Source organism: Nipponia nippon, unplaced genomic scaffold (assembly GCF_047370975.1).
Source record: "Nipponia nippon isolate SJK-2023a ecotype South Korea unplaced genomic scaffold, ASM4737097v1 scaffold_1, whole genome shotgun sequence".
Taxonomy (NCBI): domain Eukaryota; kingdom Metazoa; phylum Chordata; class Aves; order Pelecaniformes; family Threskiornithidae; genus Nipponia; species Nipponia nippon.
The window spans coordinates 52,781,897-52,805,404 of record NW_028262290.1 but is presented as its reverse complement, the minus strand read 5'-3'; positions in this window follow the sequence as shown (position 1 = coordinate 52,805,404).

Genomic DNA, 23,508 nt, shown 5'->3' with positions numbered 1-23,508 from the left:
TTCTCAGGCTGTGTGAGACCAGGGGGCTATTTTAGCACCCGATTACCTTTAACTGCCGGTTTCTGGGCTTCCCAGGCTCTGAAACATGCCATAATCAAACAGTACGAAATGAGTATCTAACTGCAGGCATGACCCCCTAGGGGATGTTTAAGGGCCAAAGCCTGTAATTATAAGGCAGCATCACCGTTTTTAAACATTTTTTTATTCATTTAATTTCAATAAAGTACTTGGGTCTACTTAGCCTAACGGGAAATGGGTGATTCTTAGTTTTTATATTTAAAGATAGCACAAAGAATTTTTTGTGTACGGCCTTATGGCCTGATCCATCTCTATCCTCTAATAAAATGTATTTCTGTAACAGCTGAGGCAATTAATCACTTAAACAGAATTGGATTACAATCTCCATTACCTGAAAATCTTTAAAGTCAGGCTTGCTGTCTTTCTAAAAGATCCCAAGCTATTGAGCCATTCTTTGCCCTGCTTTATGCAAAGGTCAGACTGGATGTTCGTAATGACCTCTTGTAATGTCAAAAATCGGTCTCTGACCCTTGTAATGCTACAGGAAAGACACTCACTGATTTCAGACAGAACTACACTAGATTTATTGACCTTTCTCATTAGGAATGAAGATTGTCTGCAGAAATTCCGATGTGATTTCAGAACTCCAAGTACGTGTCTATTGAGCTCATTATGTAAATATTGCTGCCCTTGGTCCTTTTTGCATTTCACAGGAGTTTACAGAGCTCAACACAACCAGAAATTGCTAGGACATTCCAAGACTGAACCTTCTCTTTTGACCCCCGAATCTGTGTTGAATCTCCAGAAGTAACTGGATTGGTCAAGAGTAACAATAAAATAATAAACTACGATACTCTGTGGATATGTTTAAAACCCTGAAACTTCAATATGGTATTTTTCATTGTAGTGAAATGCCCTTTCCTGGGGCTTTCTTGCTACCAAGTGCAAGTATATTATTGACATTGCGTATGGGTTTTCAGAAAACAGTAGTTAATTGCATACAATTTGGGGCGATTCTCTGACATATTTTACTGTACAGCAAAACCAGTTTTCTTCTAAGTCTCAGCAACACTTCAGATTGTTCTAAAATGTATATATTGGTTTTGGTTTAACTATCCAAAATGAATGTTTTACCATTGGATAAAGAACTTGAGTTAGCTTCTCTGTTTTAAAATCTGAGGGTGACAAGAATTTGCTCTGAAACACAACAGACAAGAAGTATGAGCAAGGAATTCTAGAAATAACATTACCTTATTATCTAATGCTCACAGTTAAAGGTGGTTTGGCTTTTGGGTTTTGGTTGTGTTCTTATTTTTTTTTTAATAAGGACTCCACAGGGAGACACCTTTATATGTTTCATTCACCTCTCTGGGAAAAAAAAAATGTTTTAATCACATTCAAAAGAAAACCATTGTCAGGAACATTATTTTTTCAAACCTCTCTTCTATGGAAAGTAAACAACTCTGTTTTGAATGTATCTCCTGACCTTATCTCCTCAGATCAGTTCTACCAGTTCTGTTCTGAGCCAGGGATTGCTTCTGATGTACTGTTCGTTTCCACATATCCTCTCTTTCTTTCCTCCCATTCCTAATGTAGAATATTTTAATGTAATTATCCCAAAGCCTGAACTACAAGGTAAATAATGGAATATGGGTATAAAGTTCTGTTTATGAAAGGGGCAAATATTTGTTCAGTACTGAGAAAATTATGCTAAAAGCACCACGTCATAGATTTAGGAAAAAAACTTAACTTTATTCCTAGATGAAAGATGAGTTGCATGTGGTCTGCTGATGATATGCCCATACTTATTGTGGGTTTTCATATTTATAAAGTATGCTACAACTGTGTAATAACTTTCATCCAAAAGCATTACTACTAATCTCACAATGCTCTTATAAAGCATATATTTATTAATATATTACATTTATTTTACCCAGTACAGTATGAAATACAGCAAATTCAGTGACTTCCTCAGGAGCACTGAAAACAGAATAGCTCTAAAATAAATACCTGATCCCACTGATGTCAAATGCAAAGATCCTAATGACTTTAGTGGGGTCAGACGATCACTTTTGCTAATCTGACTCCAATTTTTTGCCAGTGGTGGAGGTTTACTACTCAGGAGTAACACCTCCCGTGCCTCCAAACACTCAATGCCATTAATCTATGAAGTAAATATCTGCTGATGAGTTCTGTCATGGATTCAGGGAAATCTAGTATTTAGTCTCTATAAAGAGTGATTTTAGTTGAAGAAATTCCTGTCCCATCACCCAAAATAGTAGTTGTTGGGTGATGGTCTCCACCAGTGCATGTAGAAATCAGCATCACTTAAATGGCAAAAAAACCCTATGCCTCCAAAAGAAAATGTACAGTGAATGACATGCAACACTAGTGAATTCCTGTAGTTGTTGTTAGTTTGAAGATGATTAATAACCTTGAACTAAACTAAAAATAATTAAAACCACATTACTCATCCTCAGAGAACAAGGTAATCAAAGGAGACTTTGCAACTGAGCAAAAGCTGTCCTTCAAAAGAAATCTTTCCCCATCTTCCAGCATTGATTAGTGAACAATACTGCTAGTCATTACACTCAATATAGTTGGTGTCCTTCCTTCATTTTCCTGGGGGAAGAAGAGGCAGTAGGGAGAGCTGAGTTTCCCTCATATTTTTTCTTGGTGAACGATAGTGTGCACTGCTGTTCTGGAACACAGCGCCAGGTAATGTCAGCACAGTCACTGGAGTGCGTTAGAAAGATGACAAAAGTTCCCAAGCATTGATCCACAGACTAAAAGCATAAACTTGCTATTAGGATGTGAAGAGAAGAGTAATGTCCAATGATTCCTCCTGTTTTCAAAGTTTGCATTTGGTTTAAGTAGTTAAACCTATAGTAAATACTTTCTCAGCTTCATTCCTCCCCATTTCTATAGATACCACAGGATGGGAGACAAACCACCCCAGAATGCATGAATGCATGGTTATAAAACTTAGGAACAGTTAACTGGGAACAGCGCTGCAAAATATCAAATCCTTGTGGTATTCTGTGCTGTGCTACATTAGTCCTAAGCCTAAATGAGCCTGCAATGAAAGGGAAGCTCATCTTGAAGAAGAAAATAGCTTCTCTGCTCCAGTTAGGTGATATAAAACTGAAAGGTCAGAGAGATATTAAACTCAAATTTTTTTGAACTAGTAGGAAATGGAGAAAAGGTGAGGGGGTTGTGCGTTTCTCTTTTCAGATGTTTTTGTGGAAGGAGCGAAGTGGAGTGAAGTCAGGTGTGGCTCTTTAATTCCACAGAGATCTGTGAGCAAAGCACTTAGAGTTGCTTTAACGCAGAGCTACTGCCTTACTTTTGCTGAGCACTGCATACTTGCAGCTCCCAGTGAACTATTCCACGTCGCTAATATCCTTACATGGACTGGAGTCCTGTTTAGAAATGCAGCAAGTTTTAAATATGTAAATACAACAAAGAGGAGTATTGAATGCTTGCCTTCCTCGGGACTGGGCTGTTAATGGCACCTGCATAGTACCAGGTGTAGGAACTGTTTATTTCACATTCTTACACCTTCAGATTGTCTTCTAAGTGAAATGTTAAGGCAGGGGTAAAAGGAAAACTTTCTAGGGGTAAGAGCTTTGCACTACGCTCCCAAGGGGACCAGCAGAAGCTCTACCTCCGATGGAAACTCCTAAACAACGTTTGTACAAAGCACCTGAAAGTATGTTATAAGGAAAACCCTGGCTATGAACGAAGCAGTATTGCACAGAGAACAGTAAAGTTCATATAAATGTATTTCAAAGAAGCCCGATGCCACGCTCTCTAATAAGCCATCCCTAGGTTCCCCCTCTTTCTATCACATCCTCATCACTCAGTTTTGCTTTGGCAAAAGCTACAGCAGTAGAAGATGCACCCATCCATCCTGTCCCGTCCCATCCTGCCCTGCCCACCCCCAGACAGCCATAACCTGCTAAATGTCACAGATGCATCATATACAACAGAGGTATCACAAATACACCAAGGAGGGGTTTATCTGTGAGAGAAAAACCCAATTTTACTCCCACCATAGCAAGGTGTCGGTGCAGAAGACTGTTGCAGCCTCCTGTGTCAGTGATTTTCTCATTTTGCTGGCTGTTAGATCTGTTACAGATTAGGTTGAGAGCAGCAATATTAGAAGAGCTGAACTGGGGATATCTGCTGCTCGTTTGGGCTCTCACACCCCCACCGTGTAAGACCTGTTGCAGCCACGTGAGCCGTGAGCGCTGTGGGCACGGGGTACGCTCGCACCAGCAGACACTGCGGCTCTGGCTAACTCAGCCAAGGGCTTGACGCTTAACTGTGTTTGCAAGGCGTCTTCAGATGCCACTGACCCTATGAGACAGAAAGTGGTGGCCCTCCCATAGGGCACCTGAGTGACAACAGGAAGGGAAGATTTGTGCAGGAGTAGGCGTACGCCCAGCCTGGTCTTTATTTAACCAGGCTGAGAAAGAGCAGCCCCGAGGACATGGCAGCCCTGGCTTTTTGCGCACAACAATCCTTCGAGTCCCCATAAACAGCTCTGCAGACTGGGGGAGATCAGCGCACGGTGGGAGTACGTGGCCAGATGCTACTTTACGGCAGACATTTCGCAGAGGAAGCGCAAAGCCGTCGTGCCACCTTGTGGCTGCTAGATTTCAGCTGGCACAGGGGGATGCCACCCCTCCTTCTGCTCCATAGACAGGCTCTTAGAATAAAAGCACTTTGCTTCCTACAAGCCATGGGGACGTCAATCTATCACCTTCTGGCAGGTGTAGCCCTCATCCCGAGTATCTCCATCAGGCACATTAAGGGGCCTGAGTCATCCTGAGGAGCACTTGGAAGAAGCAAACGGGTCTCCAAGGTGAGCGGGGCCGGCACGAGTGACGATCCCACTGGCTCTGCCCGCGAGCCACACGGAAAATCGCCTCCCGGTTTGGGTACGCGATGTTCTAAGCTCCATGGCTGGCCATGGTGAGAAAAACATTTTCTTGTTCCCTCCCAGTGCATTACGAAAACCCACTAAAAGGAGCTTTTCGCACCACAAAACCTTTTAAAAGGATTCTGTCAACACAAAAGCAAACATTGACAGGAGTTGCCTTTAAAAGTACTTGCGTTTTCAAGCTCTGAAAGACACTTCTTAATTTTTAATTTTTTTTTTTTATTTTCCAGACTTGGTCTACTCTCAGGCTTCAGAGTAATGTTTTCTGTAATTGCATGAGTAAGAAAATGTATTGTGAGATTAATTCCCATAACAATTTTTAAAACAATTTGTAAACATATTCTTCACAAAATGGGTATTCAAATACATGGATCTTTGCCTCAGTAATAGTATAAAAGTGCTGTAGGGAAAATTTACCAGAGATATTGAGAGGAGTACGAGTCCCATTAGCATGTGGTGCCCATGGCCCGGGTCACATCACCAAGTGGTCAATACTCTCTGCTATATTTTCTTCCTCTTCTCCTTTACCCCTCATCCACATGTATCGGCATCCTGGCACTGGATGATAGGATGCACAAAGATGATTTTTCTAATGCAGACTTTCCTCTGTTTTTGATGACATTAAGAGGCAAGCTGCCACACAGAGAGCAACGTGCCCATCTCATATACTTCAAGCACAGTGCTACCATTGCTGTCTCTGGGAAAACATATGGATGGGCCACCACTTTCACCCCTTTCATCCCTCAGCAATTAGAGAAGTCATTTTTCTTAAAAAGGGGTGGGCACTCAGAGTTCTGTCTCCTGAAACTTCCCCCTTGGCTCTTGTTCTGATCATCTCATTACCGTAAAACTTGTATAAATGCTTCTTACAGAGCAATTTCAGTATAGGAATTTGCAAGTCAAAACAGCCAATTAGTTTATAAATTACCAGCCTTCCATATTCTGGAGATTGCTTACAGCTCTGGCCACTGCAGCATGCAGTTAGAAAGAAAAAGCTAGAAGATCTTAGTGCTGGTACTGCTGAGAAGGAATCGTGTGCTACAGTCAGCTTTTGTACTGAGAGAAACTAGTATTACAGTAGGAAGAGCCCACTGTTTTGGAGTAGTACCAACCACCAGCTTATTTTGTGTTTAAAAAGGTTTTAATTTGTTCATTCAATAGGAAGTATCAAAGATGTTAATAGCTAAAAATTAATCACCCTGCACCAAAATATGCTGCTTCCAGAAATAACCATGCAAGTGATAAAACCATGGGTCAGCTGTTGCTTTGCAAAGAGATTTTAATCTCTAATAAGAGGGCAATCCACAGTTCGCGTCAATACCTTGGCAATCAGAGAGTAGCCAACCTGGCTGGGCAGCTAGTAAAAATGAAATTTCAGACGTTCAGAACCAATTCAGTCTGTGAAGACTTTGGAGCTCAGGTTGACAGCCAACCCTGACAGCTGTCAGTAACAGTTACTTTGCAATGTTATGCAGCAACGGATCCCAAAAGGGTTTTAATGTTTTGACCTTATATCATGAACTCAGAGGCAATCACTGGAGAATATCCTGTCTTAAGACACAGTTATAAAAAATTCAAAATGCATAATACAAAATTCAACTTGGGTTTTGGGGTTTTTTTAGGACTAAAATAATGTCTCCAAAGAATAAGCAAAACCACCTCATCTTGGTGCAATACAAACCCCGAAGAACTATAGAAGAACTGCAACATCCTAACCTTTGAAGAATATAAAGGATCCATATGGAACGTTCTGCATCTGAGGAACATATTAACTCTGGATCATGTGGAAATGTCTAAAATAAGGGCATGACTAAGCTGGCCTCTATGACTAGAAAAAGAAACAAAATGGAAAATACCCACCTTCCAGGCCTCATCTTGTGCAGTGACCTGGAAAAGAAAACCTATTGGCACCTGCAATCAGGCTTTCCTGTATTATCTTCCCAGGGGGTTGATTACACTGTCCTAAACGTGGGTGACTGCTTGAGGTCCAATATTCTTTACACTGTAGTTATTCCTCAGATGTCCAAACATAATTAGAAAAGTAGAACTATACAGTGGTAACCAGTATACAGTGTGGCATACAGCAACGACAGTTCAGAATTGCCAATCAGGAGGGGTAACGAAACAAGGCTACCAGCATGCCAAGGTGTGAAGTTTGTGATTTTCAAAGCACCTTTTACAAAAGGAGTAGGAAAGTACTTCAGAAATTAGAAAAGCACTGCAATATCACATCTGTTTCTCTCAAATGGGCAATTTTTGTAGTTATTTCCAATGCAAAAAAATTGCACGTATTCTCAAAGTACCATTCACCGGAAATCATTCTCTTCTAATCTATTTTTAAGAAAAAGTTCTAGTTTTATTTTGCACGCATGATTTGATCAAAGGATGCTTGAAAAGTAAACTTCTGAAACCAGCAAAAGCCTTTAAGCATTCTAAACAGGTGATGCGTTTGTTTCATTCACATTTCTAACTTACATTACTCTAAAACAAATTAAGAACAGCAAATGTTCTTCCAATATTAGCTTATTATACTGACAGAGTTTCTCAATGTTCCTCTCACATTTTTGTTCTTGTTATGATCAAATCACAACGTACCGGCTAGTACAGGCAGTGTATTATGCCAGGCACTGTATGCACCTGCTTGAAACGGCTCTCATCCAAAGGCTTCACAATCTGAACAGAGAGGACAGGCATGAATGAGAGACTGTAGGCACAAGAGAGATTGCTTTCCCTGTGATTATACAGGGAAATTGGTCTCAAAGTGGGAGATCAACTCCACATCTCCAAGTCTGCTGTTCTGCCTCTTTCACCACACTACTTTGCAGTACAAAACTGATTTTTTTCTCTTCTGTTTTTTTATGGTTTGGGGGTTTAATAAGGCTTGGTCTCACTGGCAAATTCCAGCCAGAGATCACAGGGAATGTTTTCTGTTAAATGCAAGTCCAACGTCTCTGACCAAATTTGTGCCTGCTAGCTAACACGTGCTATTACTGTGGTGTTAACTACTTCGCTTGCGGTGTTCACACTTGAAAGAGAGGTCAAATTGTATGGAGGGTTTTTTTCCCTTCAACTTTGATAAACAAGCATTCCTGCTGCTTGCACTCCTGCGGGGAATTCACATTCAGCACTATCATTTCCAATTCCTCAGCCTATCAAGTACTGTTGACGTTTTATTTCATAGCAGACAGAAGAGCATGAAGTGATTTTTTTTACCTACGAGCTTGTAAATCCTCTCGGAGGCCTTAAGGAGGAAACAATACTAAGTTATATAAGAAAAGAACAGTAAAATTCACATGAAAGTTGTGTATATCCTTCATTTTATAACTGCAGTGGAGGTCAGCTGGTATTAAAGATGACATGTACTTATCCATATTTCACTTTATATGCTAATTGCACACACTTTTTTATTACAAGGTCTGGAAAAAAATACCCTTCTGTAACAATGTGTTGAAACTTCATCTTAATCACATAACTTTAGTTGGAAATTGTTCTCAGGAAAGATTGGTTAATATTTATAAAGTGCTTTAAAGATGAAAGAACTGCGTACTTACACATTTTATTGCATTCATGGCATTATTATAAGCTTAAACCTGAAGCGAACATTTCTTCTGTTGAACTGGAATCTGAACTGAGAAACTTATTAGCAGTAGATGTTTTTCTTCACCTCTACTGAAAACTTCAGCCCTGAGGTGATGAAATCACCCTGAATGCCACATGGAGAGAATGCCATTCAGTAAGCAGTGATTTTCTGGTTGGAAAGACCAAGAAAGTAATTTGTGGCCTTTTACATCTTTAATGCAGGACAGAGTTTAGTCATTTTGGACAGAGATAGATTAGATGTGTCTGGGTGAGTAACCCCAGGGCAATTCATTAATTAGGGAGAACATGCAGCTGCGTATGGGTAAAATTAGGAAGAAAACACATTTGCGGATGCATGAATGACAGCATCAACAATTCCTTCTCAATACTCATGTTTATGCTGTCATAAATGCTTGATATTATTCCACAAATTGATCATTTATTTTTGGAGATTCTAGAGGTGCCTGTGTACATACAGGTGGATGAACTCCACACAACTGAAATCCTATTCCAAATTGCTTTTATCCAGCTCCTCGTGGGTTCATTTCAGATCTGCAACGTATGGTGTTTTGGCCAAGACAAAAAATCTGGTTAACTGACATATGAAACTAGGTTTGGGAGCTGAATGGCCTTTCTTTTGGGTAGCTGTACCCAGAGCACAGGTGGTAGGTGATAAGCAAAGTAAAAGACCAGACTCAGCAGTGAGAGAGATCAGAAAATGATATAACTTTTATGAAGCTGTAGATAATCTGGTGTTGTCTCTCAATTTGCAAATTGCTGATGAATAAGAATGCTTACATAAATCCTATTTAACCAATACTGCCAAAATAATGAATGTCATTATACCAGTCACTATTTCCCTGTTCTCCTGAGAAAATGATTAGTTAGAGACTACAGATTGAGGCAGTTTGAAATCAGCTGTCTTTAAACATGATGGAAGAGGAGGAAGGGTTGACAGCGCAGTACATTCTCATTTAAAAGATTTTTCTCTATACACTGTGCTTCAAAGATCAGACATATCATATCCATTTGCCCTTAATTTCATTACTGAGAGAAGATACTGAGAGATGGGAAGAGAAAACAGCTAAGTAAGCAGAATTGCAAAATTCTCTGTTTAACATGAGAATTGAGCATATCAATATTTTCCTCCACATGCTTTACAAATGAAGAGGTCCCAGTTCTTACATTTAGACCACCTGGAATCTGCTTTGGGGTTCTAAAATATTAAAAAGAAAAAAATTTAATATGCTGAATTCTCTACTCATATTTCATGCCTTGAAAGTTTAGCCAAGGTGTATGAATTCAAAAGAGTACAGCAAAGTCCTTAGACATAAGATGAAGCAGTTTTCTTTGTGGGCAAAGAAAGCAATGTAGCTTGGTGCTATTGGACTATTCTGCCCTAAAGTGATCAAGAGTATCTCTGGTTGAGATACTTCTTCAATCCCCCACCAGCTTGACTTTCAATTCCCTTTCCTTCCCAACCAAAAACATTTGCGACAAAGACGGACGGTGAAAGTTAGAAAGGCACATAGTGAGATTCATGGTAACACTGAGAAGGAGCCACAACTGAAAGGGTAGGTGTTTTAAAGGTCAGGCTCAGGTGTGTTGCCAGAGTTGGAGTTTACACAATAGACTCATTTGCCACGTCTAATGAAAGGTTAATGTTATTAATTTCTGTATCAGAAATCAGTCAGATGCAATACAGGCTTAGACTGTCGGAGCTTCAGGTGATTCCCATGTATGGGAACAGATTTTTTTAATGGAATCCAGGACTTGCTTTGACTATGTTTAATTTAACATTGTAAGTCATCTTTCATTCAGGACTATACATTGTGTTTCAGGAGCCTGATGTCAAAAAAAAGTGCATATGAATAGACTCTCAGAAATACCAATCTCCCACCTGGGCATCAGAAGACGTACCCAGATTTTCACGGACTTCAATTGGGTGCCGGGTTAATTCGAAAATCTGGACTAAAGTGCTGCAAAGGTGAGTTTTTAAGGTCTTGAAAACCATTATCTTTTTGCAGGTGTTTGCTGAATCCTTTTGATAATCTGTCTCTTAGTAGTTGAAAACCGATATGTTCAATGACATACAGAAGAAACAGTATGTCAGAAAAGATAAATCATAACACATTATTAGAGAAATAATTTGACATGGACATGTGCTGAAAGCTTCTGTGACTCTCTTAAGCATCTGAACTGTCAGAAGTTAGCATTCCTTTTTTTTTTACTGTTTTATATTAATTGCAAAATAAAAGCCTATAAAACATCACAGCAGTGTCAGTTAATATTGGAATGGAAGCTACATATAAAAAAAGATTTAAAGAATCATAAAACAGAAATGCCTAAAAGGAAATCAGACACTATTAACAAATGAATTCTGTATGTGTCTGACAAGAAAGGGCACAAGAGAATTCCTTATGTAAGTTGTGCACATGCTTACGGGAAAACAGATGCTTACAAACTTTGAGATAGAAAACCAAGTATAAAATCCTTCACCTACCATAGTTACTTTGGTACAGTTTGGATGGTTAGCAATTTTGAACGTGTCAGAGTGATAAATAAAATCCTTGGCAGAATGTAAAGCTGTAATAGCTTAAAAGAGGAATTCCTTGAGGAAATCTGAGAGGCAGAACAGATGTCCCGCTTTTCAGATAAAATATGTTCAGCAAACCCATGTATCCACTGTTGTTTAGTTGAAGAACCGTCCATCCTCCATTTTCACAAGGTGAAGGAGACACTTGTTTACTGATGGAAGGGAGTTAACAGTTACTCCTTCTTTTTCAATAAATATTTCATTGTATAACTACAAAGAGCAACAAATGAAACCTCCACACACAAGCTAATAGGTCCAAAGCTTAATGGTTCTTTACAAAGTAAAGGACACATGACAATTCTTTCCCACATTTGCTTAAAATGATTAAGCACCACCATTCCGGGAAAAAAAATCATCTTATTCTGGTAAATTACTTTTGCGACATCAGGAATAAATAGACTTCTTTGCAGACATATAATAGTCTCTAAAGGCAGGATATTTATTTTCAAGTAAATGTAAACAACAAGCTTGGAGTTTAGACAATTCCCAGTTCATTTCAACTAACAAAGCAGGAGATGAGAGCAAAAAATAGTAATTGTCAGCTGAGAGTATACCATGTCTCACCTTGATTTGCAACTTTAGAAATTCAAGAACCAAGTTTTGAGAGAAGCTCTGCTTTTACCCAGGGGGCTGTATTCCTGTAGTCACGAGTGGCTTTCTTCAGCCCCCACTTTATAAGGGAGCGAAGGACTGTGATTCATACCCGCCCCAGTGGGCAGGAGGAACCGCGGTTCTGCTCTTGGCAGTTCTGATCCACATTTTTTAACTTTTTTTGTTTCACACCAGAAGGGAGAATTCAGTTGTTTAGTTTCACTTCTTCAGTCTCATTTAGGCAAATATTGAACTAAATAAGTTATGAGTTGACCAAACTTCACTTTGTTTGGTGAAAAAAACAGATAAGCCCCTGGGTTTGGTCTGAAGATGTTCAGGAACATAAAACTTGTCTTTTTCCTATGGCTTGTCCCAAAGATCCTTGCAAAACCTTGAAAGAAATCTGACACAACCTGAAAATTATCCAGGCAATACAGAGAAATGTGATGGGATTCATTCCTTACTATCTGAAGAACTCCTCATTTGACCTTAGTTTCAACAGTTTTTCATGCAAAGACATGGGGTGGAGAAAACATCTGAGTAGCACACAGGCAATTTTGAGACGAAGGCAAGTGTCTTCAGGTGTGCTTGGGACATACGCTGCTGAGCCACTTGCAACTGCTGCTCCGGCGTTTTGCAAGCTGCTAAAATGTGACCCACCTCAGATAAAATATGGCTATAAAGATATTTTACCAGCATGATATTTTTCAGCTTTCCATATCTTGTGACGCATAGAAGGAGCTTTTGAACAAGTGCCTCTCATGTTTTTCACAGTTGGATAACTCTGCATTGAAAGGGACCATATTTCCTCTCTCACAGAAATTGAGCTCTCTGCCTCACAAAACATAGGTAAAAAGAGTGTGTTAGCTGTGGCACTCATGCCAAAGGATCGTTTCAAATTGATAAATCTCAAGAGCCTTAGAGTAAGACTCTTGTATCCACCAGCTTTTAGTACCAGAAGTGTGACTAGTTGAGAAGGATGGAGAGGTGGGAAAGCTTGAAAATTCAAGCAATGCCATGGCCCTGAGGCACCACCAGCCCTGCCTGTCCCTGCCCACCCCCCTGGTGTTCCCCTCACCCTGCCCACAGCCCAGGATCCCATGTCAGCCCCCCAGGGCCATCAGCCCCCCGGGGCCTTCAGCCCCTGCCCCAGTGACACTGCAGCAAGGCTGGTCTCCAGCTCCCCACAGCCCTGCCATTCCTGGCCAGGAACTGAGTTGGGTCCACCTGCGGGCCCATGTCTTGGCCCAGCCTCAGCCTGACCCTTTCCCCAAGGAGGTGCCCGATGCCTGGGGCTGGGGCTGCCCCGGTGGCCCCCAGCTGCCCTGCTCCTGTCTGGGGCGGTGGAACAGGCCCTGGCTGCCAGACCCTGACCTGACGGACCTCACAAGATGCCCCCATGGTCTTTGGGGAGACCCTGGCCCCTGCAGCACCCTGACAGGTGGGGAGATAATCTGTACAGCTATGGGCAGATGAGTTGGGTTTTCCAACATGTGCAAACCTCATTCGATTTTCCAGCTGTTTTCCCTGAGGAAAGCTGCAATACACACTTGAGGTGAACTCTTTTGAAGGGTCCCTGTGCTGCTGCTCAGGCAGTGTGTGCTGCAGCAGCAGCGTGACGTCTGCCGCAGCTGGAGACCCTCCAAGACCAGTCCTACTTCTCCTACCCTTCCAGTTCCTCCGAAGCAAGCTAATTTTGAGCTTTTTTTGGTATCTGCAAGTCTTCTTGAACAATCTGGTTGATTAAAATGAACACACGGGCACACCGAGGCTACAGCAGGAGTCAGAAGCAGCCGTAGAGTTCAGGGAGCTTTTCTGGTCCCCACGGGTGCTTCTGCAAGGGCTGAAGCCTGCCCTGGCTGACAAGCCCTTCATGGAGCTGGTGGCACTGGGGCAGTGTCAGTGTGTAGACGTAAGGTGACCACAGAGCCTTATTTCTGGACTTGCTGACTTTCCCAAGAAGTAAGGATGAGTTCACATGTGGAGTACGGGGCAGGCTGTGAACTGCTGTTTAGTGGAATAAGAGTGCTGTTGACCAGTTGAAAGAAGTCAAGAAGACATGATTTTGATTTTCAGCAAAGATTAGCTAAGTTAGCTATATGGAGGACTTTCTAACTGGAAAGACAATGAGTCTTGGGACCAAGGGGCAGAGAAATGCTGAGGGACCTTCATTCAAGGCATTTAGGAATAATTTGACAAACATCTTTGCCAGTGGCCTAGATACACTTGATGTCTTTCACCAAAGAATTAGATTAGATGAGATGATTTACTGAGGTCCTTAACACATTAGATTTCTTTGATTTCTATTTCTACTACCGCTAAGAGCAGGGTATTTTTGCACTATAGAGCTATGAACAGTATCTTATCCATATTTCTTACGCAGTTTCTAACCACACGTGTGTTCTGCAGCACAAGCCCCCAGTGGCAGTCTGGAAAAAAAAAAAAAGAAACAAAGCCATATTTTGTTTTTCCCACTCCTAAAAGAAGAATTGTCTTCAGTACCTTTGCATTAAAACAGAATTGTGAAAAGTGGAAAATTTTGCTGGTGCTTACCTGCAAAAATATAAAAACAAAATAAAATCCAGAGTGAGAGTTTGACTTATTCTTCCATTTAAAAGAAAAATAAAAGGAAGAAGAAATCATCTCTTCTGAAAGTGCTAATCCCAGCGGCATTGTAATAGCTGAAAAATATCTTCTTCACGTTCTCTATGCAAATAATCTTTATCCACTTTTAGATAATGACATTTGGGTAGAGAAGAATAGATTTCCTGTGGGAATGCTTTTATGTCACACGTGGTATTCAGTTCCTGAAAACAGCAATTGATCTGTGGGGGTCAAATATACTTAAACCATGTTTAATATTACCAGAAATTAGTCCCTTAATAGTCTCTTTTTCAGGCAAAATATCAATAATCAGCTGGCTTCTTTTCTGTACACACATAATACATACAATATTGCTGTTACTTTGCAGAGTTTGTATTTTAGCATTTTTCCCATTTTTGGATTCACAGTATTGCTGGGGTTAATAGACATAAGCCCATAAAATGAATTTTCACCAAGATTAGTACAATCTACGTGGTCCCAGGCCTTCAGTTTTAGCAGTATTTATGCTACATTAGCAATGGATCTCTTCTGAGAAAATTGCTGTGCAGAAATTTCACTGCACTCATGTGATAGCTGTTCACTATGTGTTTGAAAGGAACTATCAGGTGTGTTTGCAACTAAAGTGTTTAAGGAATCATCAACAGAAAATGGAAGCTGCCAAAATCTAGGTTCCCCCCTACTCTAAGACAAAGTTTTGGCGAGAGGAATTTATTGCAGAAACGCTAATAGCAGATACTAATAGCAGTCTGCTGAGATATAAGTTTGATACTTCTGCTCTGATTTTCCAGGAGCACTCTGGTATTTGCTTGTACAGACACTGGAGGAGTTGCACAAGACCTTATAGATGCTACAACTTTCTGTGTTTTCTTACGAAAACTGTTCTGCTTAGAATACTTGTACGAAAATGCATACAGCCCCATGTTTGAGGCATCTGTTTGAGATGCAGGACACTCACATTGAAGTCCTTGGGACTACAGGACCTAAGAGTTGTAGTGAGCAGAGGTGGAGATGTAAGAGCATAAAAACTGCTGTATTGTCTCAGACCAGTGGTCCATCAAACCTGCTTGCCTACCTCCAACAGCAGCTGCTAGCAGATGCTTAGGAAAGAATACAAGAACAGGGCATGCCTATATTGGTACTTTCTCCTCCTGCACTTACAGCTTCTGGGTGTCTGTGGCTTAAGGAATTATTAAGATATTAAGTGTATCCTCATTCTGATGTTCTGTCCTTGTTTGACTTTTCCCTATGAATGTGTCTAATTGCATTTTGAACTGTTTTATACCTTTGACTTGCATTAGATATGTGAGCTTAATTAGCAGTTGTGCCTAATCAAGTGTCTGTTTTGGATTGGACTTCAAGATTTTCTTCCTCCCCTCATCTTATTTAAAAGGCATCTTTATTGTGACTAGAATTTCAAAGTTCAACACTTTTCATAAACCAGAACTTCTGCCAATTTCTTCCCTTTTCTGTGATGCTCTGGTATACAGGGCAATAGAAAATTGCCCTCTGTGGATGACAACTAAATTCTTCATCTGCATATTATTAGCATTATTGACTTGTCCCTCAAATATAACCAGAGTCCATGGTGCAGCTTGGAGACTGGGTACTGCAAAAGCTGGTGCCATGCTCCCTGCAGGGGCCTGAAGACATACATACATATTCAGTGATTATTGCCAAGCAAGTTTAACTTAGACTACAGTTTTGCTACTGAGGCAGATGGGAAATAACAGAGCAGGTAATGTCCAAGCTTTCCACACTGATCTTGGCTACACTCCCCTTATCAGACAAGAGGAAGAGATAAGCTAATTGTTTGATCAGGCTTAGCATTCTCAGTTAATACTGTGTCAGCAATGCCTGTTTATAAGCAAAATTCAGTCAATATTGTAGCTTATAAAGTTTACATATAAATATTTACAAAATATTAATTTACACATTAATTACTGCTGTGAAAAAAGAGGACTATTGTTACCCCACTTAAGTACTATACAATATTCACTTTTGGTATTTATCTTACATCTATATAGCTGTGTAGCACAGAAACCAAGTGACCTGATGTAGATTAGCAGAGACTGTAGCAGTGTAGAAAACTGAAGCAAAATATCCTGAATCCAAGGAACACATCTATATTATGTATTTTTGAACCAATGTAGCAACATAGCTGCAAACCTACTTTCTTGCCTAGAATGAAGCTGGGCTTGCGCTGAGGTGATCAGTTGCAGTATGAATACCTAAATTGCATTGGCTATAATACCATTTTACATGGAGGACTGTGTTTCTCTGGTCACTTTGCTGATTTTATGACCAAAGTACAAAATCTGTCACCTTGACAAGCAGGCATAGCTTTTGTATTTATGTCACAAGCAACAGTTTATAGTGGAGCCAAGAGTAAACACTTCTGATATTCTTTGTTTCGAGGACTTTTTTATTTAAACATAATTTTTGCTGATGCAATACAGCTTTTAAGCATGGGTTTTTTTGGTCTATTCTTAGAGCTTCATGGGGAAGACTAAGAAAGGGACAATTTCACTGTTACAGAGACTATTTCACTTCATGAAGAAAATTGCATACTGAAAAATTATACTCATTCTACACAAACAGAGCCAGGAAGAAGAAGGAAAGAAAGTAGTTTGATCTATCAATGCTTGCCATTTCTATGTTCCTCCTCTGTTCAGTTCTGGACTAGCCGGCAATAGGAATGGCAAACAGCTACATCTCAGTTTTTACATCAGAGCACTATATTGTGTCTGCTTTATGCTGACAAGTCTGCCACCCTGGAGCGCATACAGGCACCTCTGAGACACAGGAATTCCCTTATCACAGTTTATAAGAACTCCTTGGAAGGCCCAGAGTTGATGTGGATCTGTCCACTGTTGTGTAGGTAAGGATGAGGCATGAACAAGTCTTTCAGATGTATTAGGCCATCCATTTCAATGTTAGTGCTGGCTAGAAAGAAGACCATGGCCAAGAGGCACACGGAATGAAACTAACGAAAAGCCCTCAGGCCACAGCTCGTCCTCTGCTGGAGCCCCTAGCACAAGCAACATCTCAGAAGAGACAGATTTTGGTTTGTTTTGTTAGCTCTTTTACGTCAGCCATTCCCAGCTGTTTCAGCAACCGAGAGAGGCACACGCAGCAGAGATTTAAAATAACTAAAAAGCCTAGTACAGGCTCAGATTTGTGTGGCTGGGGAGCAGCCTTGCTGAAAGGGACTTGGGGGTTATAGTGGACAACAAGCTCAACATGAGTCAGCAGAGCACTGCTGCAGCAACAAAGGCAAACTGGATCCTGGGCTGCATCCACAGGGGCCTTACTAGCAGAGATAGAGACATGATCATCCCACTCAGCGCAGATCAGGCCGCACCTGGAGTACAGTGTCCAATTCTGGTCCCCACAATTCAAGAAAGACAAGGACAGACTGGAGAGGGTCCAAAGGAGGGCCACAAAGATGATCAAAGGGCTGGAGAACCTGCTCCATAAGGAAAGACTGAAGGAATTAGGTCTTTTCTCCATGGAGAAGAGGAGGCTCAGGGGGGACCTCATCACAGTATTCCAGTACTTAAAGGGCAGCTACAAAGAGGACAGAGGCTCTCTCTTCGCAAGGAGCCACATGGAGAAGACAAGGGGCAATGGGTACAAGTTGCACTGGGAGAGGTTTCATCTTGACATAAGAAAGAAATTCTTTACAATGAGAACAATCAATCACTGGAAAAACCTCATCGGGGACGTGGTAGAGTTCCCGTCATTGGAGGTTTTCAAGATGAGATTGGACAGGGTGATAATCTCATCGAGGCTCCCTTTCCCATGAAAGGTTGGGCCAGATGACCTTTCAAGGTCCCTTCCAAGCTGGGCTGTTCTATGGTTCTGTGATTCTATGATTTAAATCAGGGCAGGCTTACCCTGCATGTAGGGCCACAGCAAGCTTCACAGACATGAGAAGGACCAGCCCGTGTTTGTGCCGTTTCCCCAGTCTCACTCCAAGAGGAGATCTTACCAGAGATGCACGGACGCCCACAAGTGTAGCTTGCATTCGGTTGCAGAAGGGCTGCTCTCTTTTGAGGCAGTGTGTGCAGAGCTGTTACAGCTGTATACTGCTGGGTCAAGTAGTAATTGTTTCAATTTTCAAGGAAGGGGACAAAGTTTAGCTCTGAAAGACATGTGAGAGCTGATTAATAGAGCTTGTTGGGAAAACAATGTTGGAATAGAGAATTCACTTCCATTATCATTGACGCATTTGCAAAATGGCATGATTTTCTCTGTAATTTCATTCAACAAAGGGGAAAGAAAAGGGACAGAAGTTGTGAAAATTTTGCAAAATGCCCTTTTGTCACTTGTGGAACCATTCTGAGGTTTGTTTTTTTCCTTTTTTTCCCTTTTTTTTTTTTAAAGGACTGTTCATTTAATTTTATATTTTACTATAAAATCTAAAATGTTCACACCTCAAAATGAAATATCCAGGTCGACCTGACACCAATCCTTTATGAAATACCCTTCTGCATAGAATTTGTGAAGCTACTGGTGCCATAGCTAATGAGGACAAGTGGCCAGTCTTTTGCCAAATTGAATTTCCATCTTTTGCAAGGTTCTGTTAATAAACTGTGACTTCATGGGGTCTGGAAGGTCATGGGTTTTTTTCACTGCACTCTTGCAAGAATCAGATTTGCTCACCATGGCTAATAGCAGCTTGGGACAAATTATTACTATATGGTCTCATTACCAGACTGCCTGGCCTGGGACAGCTTCCACTGAATGGTTTCCATAGTCAGTTTTTGTTACCCATCTTCTAGGATTTACCTTTTGCTGCTGCTATTGTTCCCGACTCACCTAGCATGGACACTCATTATTTCTCTGCTCTCTCACAAGGTTTTTAATAGCACAGCATGGTATGGTGATAAGTTTAGAATTGCACCCATCCTTTTATTACTGTTACCACGTCTTCCATCGCCCCATCAGAATCCACTTATTTTTCTCATTCATCTGCTCTGCCTTGTTTCACAGCTGATACTATCTTTGAGGCAAGTACAGTCATTTTCTATGTGTGTCTGAATGGCACCTACCACAGCGAAAGGCCAGGCCAGCTGAGAAATACTGTTACATAATTGTGTAATAATTGTAATTATCATCAGAGACAGATATCTATTACTAATCAGAAAAACACCTAGAACAGCCTTGTCTTTCTGCTTCCCTGTGGTGTTCTTATTTTCCTTCTTCTTGCTTTTCTTCATGCTTTTTTAAATCTTTTTCTTCTAAATAGATACCTTTAAATAACAGGCTCCCTCAGTGGAACTCTCCCCTGTGTATCTGGTACGAGTGCTGGATAGCACCCTAATTCCACAGATAGTCGTAAGTGAGATTTAGGTGACTGGCTGAATGATGTCCATCTTCACGGTGTCACAGAAAAAATACCGTACTGAAGTTAAACATGAATGCGCTCTCATTTGTTGTGCTTTGCCTCATTTCCTATAGCTCTGCAGCATCCTGCATCAGTGCTCCATGCCGGAGAGAGGTGGCTGCAAGCAGGCAAACAGACTGTTAGCAAGGCCATCGCCTCATCTAAGAAACATCTGACTCCAAGCAAGCTGCTGCAGATTTCATAGGTCCTCCCTAGATAGAAAGCTGACAATGTCCCCTACGCTGCCTCCATAGCCTCAAAGCTCCTTTCTGCCCCAGCTCAGCCAGTCTGCCCTAGTTCAAAAAGCCTCTTCAGACAGATGGATAATTTCTACTTCCCTGGAAGTGAGAAGAAAACTAAATGCTTGGGAGGCAGTGGAAGGCTGATTACTCTTCTCAGCCTTCGCAGAAGAAAGACCATACTCTGCACGCACTGTGATTTTGCTTTTTGACCACAAGATGTCTCCTGCAAACCATGGAAATGGGCTGTCAGACAGTCTGGGGCAGTGGACACCTGCACAATGCGCAGGCCTCGCACTCAGGCTCAGTTTGTTGTACACTTGCCTGGTATGAAAATCGACTCAGATTCATCCCACTTGTTCCAGCAATTCCAACAACAAGAGGTCTTGGAAAGGATTTTTTAATTTTATTTTAACCCTCAGACTAGTTCCCTATAAAAGTTTACAAATATTATGAAAATTTCAGTCCCCACGCGGTAGTGGTAAAAAGGGAGTTTATCACAACAAGCAGCCTCCAGGAAACCACCTGAGAGGAGCTGCCCAATGCATGTCCCATCTCCCACCAGAGACAATACCCTCCTAGCGAGCAATGGTCAGCTTTGAAATAAGAAGGAAAATCTGCTTAAGCTTCTCCTTGGAGGGACAGACTAACTGAAACAATCTGTAAGTGTTCACAGGGACAATTTATAAATACTCTATGTGCAATAAGAGCCCAAAAGACTGACAGACACAAGGTGCTGAGAAATGGCTGTGAAATACAACAACATGCACAGAAACAAGAACTTCCTCGAACTGCAACATTTCCAGGATAGAAGCTTCAAGAACAGGCACAAATTGGTTTGTGCGAACATAGTGAGTATTAGGCTTTTCTTTTAGCAGAGTTATTTTTAATCTTGTCCAATACTGGTTATTGTCTCGGGCCACAGTGGAGCGGCTGTGTGCATGGCCTGTATTCATCCTTTCCTTTCATGCCCAAGGAGGCCCTCAGCATGTAGCCAATGTTTTAGTTAATGCATTTCTTCATCCGTACTCTAATGCCGCATTAAAGAGCAGGCTTGTTCTTGGTTCTCCTTTTGGAAATGTAATTGGCCATAACTTGCAATGTAACTGAATTGTCCACTTTGAAGTTAGAGCTGGTCAGGATGCTTGAGAATATTTGTTTCTAAAACATTCCATTAAAAAAGAATGGGAACGCCCCTCCTCCCCCTCGTATTTAGAAACTCAGCACATTTTAGTTAAAAAACCAAAACATTTTATTTATTGATATTTTTTCAGCTTGAAGTTTGGGAGATTTTTAAAAGAAACTGGGCACATCTTTAGAGATCCTCTGACAAAACACATACTTTTGTCCTCACCGATTATCTTTTGCTGAAAGAAACTCATATTCTTAAAATTGAAGTGTCTCTTGTATTAAATGATACACTCTTTTAAGTGTGTCATTCAATTGATATTTATAATTTATAATTGCAGCTTGTAAGGCACAAAGGCATGCAAAAAAAAGATTAAGTAATATTAATTGCATCATACAGATTGACAGGAGAACTCCTCTGACTTAAGCAAATCACAGAGAGGGAGGCAGAGAGGAAACCCTGCTCCCGGGATTACCGATGCTGTACCAGATCAACAGACCGGCACAGCTTTCTGAAATCAGGCTTCCCACCTGAAATCGGTGTCGGGGCAGTTGTCGCGGTTCTTCCTCAGAGAGCAAGCTCTGCGGGGAAGGAGCCTTAAGGAACAAGCAGCTGTTGGGGATGGTGGCCTGCAGCGTTAACTCCCAAAGGCTGTGCTTAAAACTAGAGCCACCACAGAGAGGAGGCTAAATTGTTCCCCCTCTTCACAAGCCCTGTGCTCTACCATTACAGTACCTAGCCCAGCAATAGGCTGCTTCTTACTTCAAATGTAAAGATGTTAAAGTGCCCCCTCTCTTTCATGCATTTGTCTGCTATTTAGCTCTACAGGAAAAGCACGTAGTAATAATAGCTGTAATGGTGTATTTGAAGGCAAAAGTGCCTGTTGCAATGAGGAGGAGAAGGGTGTAACTTCACCTCGGTACTTTCCAAGTTACATTCCTTGTTGCTAAAGGGTATGCTCTCCTCAACCGAATTTTTCTCGCATGAGCAGCTCCACTGAGGTTGCTGAGACTGCTCTACAGGCCGTAGGATTCAACTCTTGTTGAATATAAGTAGTTACCCAAAAAAGGCAAGACAAAAAGCCTACTGGCTTTTGAATAAAGGGTTTATAAGAAATCTAAATGACACCAGGGGCTGTTCTGAGGTATAATACATAAACTGATTTGTGGTCTTCATGTGAAATTGAATATATACCTCCAAAGTGTACCATTAAATATTATAATATGAAAGAATTGCTCTAAGCAGTTTTGGAAATGTCTATTCTTGAAATATCGATTCAACAATTTTGAAAGGCCACTAGGATTTTCTATAAATACCAAACCAAGTTAGCCATGAAATTTATTGTAGAACTGCATAGAATACTGTATTCCTTTATGCAATATGCATTATGCAATTTATTATTTATGTATAATACTTCTTATCCATCATGAATCATTGTTAAGAGGAGATGTAACTCAGAATACTTAGAAAGATAGGTAAATGTGTTTTAATTTCAAGTTAACTGTGGAAAACATGTAAATAAATTGGTGATTCCTACTGTCTGAGTCCTATGATGGTAACTACAGGACTTAATTAGAATTTAATTGAGTAGTAGCCTTTGCTACTGAGTCTTTGCTAAAACTGGTAGCTAGGCCTTGAGCTGAAGTATTCTGATTTTCTGGAACTTTCCCACAGTGGTGCCTCAATTCCTCAATTTTGTTAGAGCCCATACAATAACCATATGTGTGTATATACATGGGGGGGGGGGGTGTGTGTGCGCGCGTGCGTGTGTGTATTTCCTGTATGGGACCCCGAGAATGCTGCTTAATGTTTGATTTGCACAAACACTTCTTATACAGATGTAAGTGTGTTTGGTTTTCCTACTGGTCTTAGCCAGCATACCTGACATCTGACTAAAACTTTTGAACACTTAAGTATTATTTATTGGTGCAGTTGCGACCTGTGTTCACTCAGAACGAGCTCTAGCTTTACACTCATCAAAATTGGCTTTGTCCAACGTAATCTCTTCTCTCCCTCCCCAAAAATACAATAGCTGAACTCCCATTAGGAGGTCCCTGCCTCCCTTATCAGAGCTGTTACAGAAAGAAGCAAGCACTAATCAAAATAATCTTAAACCAATCTAAGACTTCTCCTCACCTTAGCATCTACACTTACCAAGTTCAGCAAGAAACCAAACTCTTTTGTACCAAAGTAGCAAGAAATTAAGCCCTGCTGCACTTAACCTTAAATGTAACTGTAGAACCAAGTGTAAATAATTTCTTTGCTTGAAATCAGCTGCTGCACTTAACCTGAAGTAAACAGAGTGCTTTACCCCTCGGTGTCCTAATCCTTACACTTAACCATCATCCAGAAACTCCTAATTGACTCTGAACAAGCCATAAATTATTTTCCAGCATGGATCATGTTTTTCCTGTA